Source organism: Limulus polyphemus, unplaced genomic scaffold (assembly GCF_000517525.1).
Source record: "Limulus polyphemus unplaced genomic scaffold, Limulus_polyphemus-2.1.2 Scaffold858, whole genome shotgun sequence".
In the NCBI taxonomy this organism is placed as follows: domain Eukaryota; kingdom Metazoa; phylum Arthropoda; class Merostomata; order Xiphosura; family Limulidae; genus Limulus; species Limulus polyphemus.
In genome coordinates, this window is record NW_013666468.1 from 342 (window position 1) to 5,524 (window position 5,183).

The 5,183-nt window shown below is 34.1% G+C and overlaps 1 pseudogene; it reads right to left on the bottom strand.

The window, feature by feature from the left end:
* Window positions 1–204: 204 nt before the first annotated feature.
* LOC106460903 lies at window positions 205–551 on the bottom strand (annotated as a pseudogene).
* Window positions 552–5,183: the final 4,632 nt, after the last annotated feature.

Here is a 5,183-nt window from a genome sequence, read left to right on the forward strand (position 1 = left end):
ATAACGCGACTGTTGAGAATAAGTGTATCGGTAAAGTTATATTCGGAAAGAATAAACCAGTTTTATTAAGTAAAGGCTTGTGTCGCTTAAGTTTCGTCGGTACGAAGTTACGGAAAATCAATTAAAAAAACGGAGACGTAACAATATATTCAGAATTTTTTTAATTTACTTGACTAGCGTAAATAGAACAATTCATTAGCTTACCTTGCACCAGAAGCATTAAAAATGTCTGCCCAGTTTTCAGGATCGTAGAATTCACAAGTAAAACTGGGGCCAAAATCTTGATACGTAAAGTCTGGTTTGAAATTTTTTTCCATAAACTCAACATAATCTTTTGATTTCGATAACTTCCAATATGCCCAAAACCACTCAGATCCGAAACTAGGGACAGAAAAGAGACCCCAGTGTAAAAATATTCCTACTTTACTTTCATCGTACCAGGAAGGTAGAGGTCGGCTGTCAATAGAGTCCCAATTTGGCTCGTACTTTCCTAAGCCTAATGTAAAAATGCTGGTCAAACTTATGAGGATTAGTCCTAGTTGATACTTCATTTTTGAACTAGGCGACTCTGTGTTCACATACAAGATGAGCGAGCATCGGTTTAGTAACTTCACCAGCGTCGGTCGTTAAGGTTATCAGAAACCTTTGAGATGTTCTGAAGGTCAAAAACATATAGAGAGTAAACAAAAGACGCATTGAAAATTGAGAAGCTTTGGTGTTGTTTTTTTTTCTTTCTGATATTCGATATCAAAATATTTTCAAACAAGAAATTTATCAAGGCATTCGTTTATGTAGCTGTTCACTACAGCTCGTGATAATGGATCACTGACTGCGTTTACTGACACCTCCTCCCGATAAGATAAAATTACGCATAGTGTAAGACCTATTACGAAATTTTTTCTATATTACTTCTTTGAGCTGATGGAATTTGGATTTTTGAATTATTCAAAGCACTTGTATAATGAGTCCGCATAGTTTATTCAGTGTTTTATGCTTTTTGTCATTGTTGACGTTTATGGGTGTAAATTTAAACACCACTGAATTTATTAAGCACACTGCTTTAGTTTGCACTGTGAAATAAACAGAAAGCCAATTTAACAAAACTGGTTTTAATATAAAACTAATAATCATATTTGATGTATATTAATCGTTCATGGTTTATAAAACGAGAGTGATAAAAAGGTATTCGCGACGTTTTCCTGAGTTTTGGGTATTGTTGACGAGAATAATTATTGAGCATAAGTAACAATATTAGAACGACACAACCATCTAGGATTATTGTTTATATTTTCATTTAATTAAAAAAACTGTTGCTGTCAGCAAGATGTCTAATAAGAACTACTCAATAAACAACATAAATGAGGTCTACTGAGCTAGAACAAATCAGATTTAATTTCGATCTGATATATTATTACTCATTGTTTCATTCTTATTGAAGCTTAGGGTGGATGGATTACTTCATATCTATAAACAATTATAATTACTATACATATGTTAAAGGTTTCTTTCATTTTTCACCAGAGGTTAAATTGAAAAGAGAATCTTAGATAGAAACCCAATGGCTCCCCAGTGGCACAGCAGTATGTCTGCGGACTTACAACGCTAGAATCCGGGTTTCGATACCCGTGATGGGCAGAGCACAGATAGCCCATAGTGTAGCTTTGTGCTTAATTATAAACAAACAAACAAACAGAAACCCAATGCATTCTTTGATTGGCCGTATCCTCTATTGTGGACTGCAGTTTCGCCTATTCAGGGATTATCAGCATAGAGTGGGTCATCAAACCAAAGAAATACTATTAGGGCTATTATAATGGTGAAGTGTAAATAATATCTATGATATTTTGAGGACTGAAAACACTATATAAATTGTAATTACTGTTATCCTGGCCTTCAAGTCTGTTCCAGCTAAAAAAAGAAAAAAAAAAGAAAAAAAAACTGCACCCGGATCCTCTTTGAAACATAACTTAATCAAAATTTTGTGTTTTGACCTCTTTCGATTAATGATAACGAATTGTATTCATCTAAAACACTCAATGAAACACGCACAATGTTTTACATACTTACTCCTTAAGGTTATGTTTTGTTATAAAGCACAAAGATACACAAAGGCTATAATGTGCTCTGTCCATCACGAGTATCGAAACCCGGTTTCTAGTAGTATAATTCCGCAGACATTCCGCTGTGCCACTGGGGGGGGGGGGAAGTGTTTAAATCAAGGTATTTTGCACTCAGTTAAAAAAACGGCTCTCACATTAACGTGTTAATAGTCGTTGTGTTTACAGATTTTACAGACGTATCGGTGTTCCTAAAAATTCACTTTCAACTTTTATTCTACGATAAAAGAAACATACTTCTCTTTGACTATTAAATTGACAAAAGTAAACTCAAGTCACTCCTTGTCAGTGACTTTCCACTTTCTTATCTTTGATAGTCGCTCTGTGTCACTGATTTTTTACTTTCTTATCTCTGATAATTAGGTACAAGATGATTTTTTTTTCCAGGGGAGTTATATTCATATTGTTAAAGTAGAAGATGTATTATATCTAATTCTTATTTACAGCTCACCATCAGGGACGTACTACAGTTGCACATAAATGGATGTTTATCTTACTGGCTTCTAAAGTCTGGGCCATTTTTAAGATGATTAATCATTCTTAAGATCATGAAGAAAGATGACTATTCAAGCGTTTGCATTTGAATTACTCCTTATATTACGATAGCCATAAATTGATTTTGTATTTCCTGGATAAAATTATCCCACTCCAAGCCCACTGTACACTAACAACTTTTATTTAGCATGTACAATGTCATTAAAAAGGTAATAGTTTCGTAAGTTCGAATATTATTTGTTAAGTTATAGCTTTGAACAAAATACGTTTTATGGTGATATTTTAGTAAGAGAATGTTTGGATTGTTTTAATGCCTAATGAACAATTGAAACAAAATGACAATCAACTTTCAGCTCATCAATACTATGAATTCCATTTGAATTACAAAACTACAGAAATAGATTTATTTTTCACCGTATTTACACAAGCATTCTGACTTCCATCTTAAAGAAGTGTTTTACACAAACATTCTGACTTCCATTTTAATGAAGTATTTTACACAAGCATTCTGATTTCCATCTTAAGAAAGTGTTTAACACAAGCATTCTGACTTCCATCTTAAGGAAATGTTTTACACAAGCATTCTGACTTCCATCTTAAGAAAATGTTTTACACAAGCATTCTGACTTCCATCTTAAAGAAGTGTTTTACACAAGCATTCTGACTTCCATTTTAAGGAAGTATTTTACACAAGCATTCTGACTTCCATCTTAAGAAAATGTTTTACACAAGCATTCTGACTTCCATCTTAAGGAAATGTTTTACACAAGCATTCTGACTTCCATCTTAAAGAAGTGTTTTACACAAGCATTCTGACTTCCATTTTAAGGAAGTGTTTTACACAAGCATTCTGATTTCCATCTTAACGAAGTGTTTTACACAAGCATTCTGATTTCCATCTTAACGAAGTGTTTTACACAAGCATTCTGACTTCCATCTTAAGGAAGTGTTTTACACAAGCATTCTGACTTCCATCTTAAGGAAATGTTTTACACAAGCATTCTGATTTCATCTTAAGGAAGTGTTTTACATAAGCATTCTGATTTCATCTTAAGGAAGTGTTTTACATAAGCATTCTGATTTCCGTCTTAAGGAAGTGTTTTACACAAGCGTTCTGACTTTCTTAGATGTATGTATGTGTGTTTTTAACGTTGTAAGTCCGTAGACTTACCTCTGTCCCATCCGGGAACTTATAGATGTATAAAACACAAATTTATTTTACATTATTTTTGAAAAGGTCATTTCAATTTCCGTTACTTTTTGTGTGCTAATACTCGGTGTTATGCATGTGGTATTTTTCACTCCAATATTACACATATTTGAATTACACTTTCATTTTTATGCTAATGACTTAGATACAATAACATCAATTAGAAAATAACTTACTTTGACCCCGATGCGTGAAATATCTCGGCCCATTCTTCTGGGTCATAAAATTCACACGTGAAACTTGGGGCGAAAGTTGCGTAGGTGAAGTCGGGTTTGTAGTTTTTGTCCATAAAATCTATATACGACTTTCTTTTTTCCCCCTGCCAGAATTCCCAAAACCACGCTGATTCAAAGCTAGGCACGGAGAATACTCCCCAGTGGATAAATATTCCCACTTTACTGTCATCATACCAAGAAGGTAACGGACGACTATCTATGGAGTCCCAGTTAGGTTGGTACTGAGTGTTAGTTAGCACCAGAAAGCTTGATGCTACAAATAGTTGGAACATAAACATAGTTGAGATTAATACGTTTTCAATAATTATAAGTTTTCTATTATTTCCGAAGAGATTTAGGACCTACGACTTTCTTATGACACAATGATGGAATAATTAACTGATAGTTTGCTATCTCCTATCGTAGATATTCGTTTAACCATATCACTTACTTTCCCACGCATCTTACGATTCTATGGGTGGTTGAGTGTAATAATAAACATAGACATGATTAGATTACAGCATATTTCACTAGAGTGACACGAGAGGTCAGTTTAAGCCATTTTACTTTACCCTGTTGATTAAGCAGGATCGGAGAGTTGCTAATGTCACATGCTGATATATCTTACTGAAATGGAAGTTTAGCTGCTCATTCAGCCGTAGGGGCGTTATAATGTGACGATAAATCTCAATATTTGTCGGTAAAGAGTAGATGAAATGTTAGCGGTGGGTAATGCTTACTAGATGCCTTCCGTTTAGACTATTAGCTCAAAATTAGAGACGGCTAGCACAGATAACTTTTGTGTGGCCGTGCGTGAAGTTCTGAAACAAAGGAACGAATATTTGAAAGTAATTCTAGGCAAGTTAATTTCAACTTTAAAAAAAAGTTCCTTATAATTTTGCTTAAAATTCTACATTGCTATGATAATCTAACTTCATGATAAAGAGACCTTTGATATATAGCATGTTTACTGCATGAGGATGATTAGCGTGTATACTTATATTCTGTACACTGCGGGAGGATGATTACCATACAGTTATATTCTGTAGAATGCAGGAAGGTGACAGACTTTGTTGAATTGTAATTTTGTGTTTGTAATTCTGTACTGATAGGACATTTTCTGATGAAGTAGATGAACCCCACGTG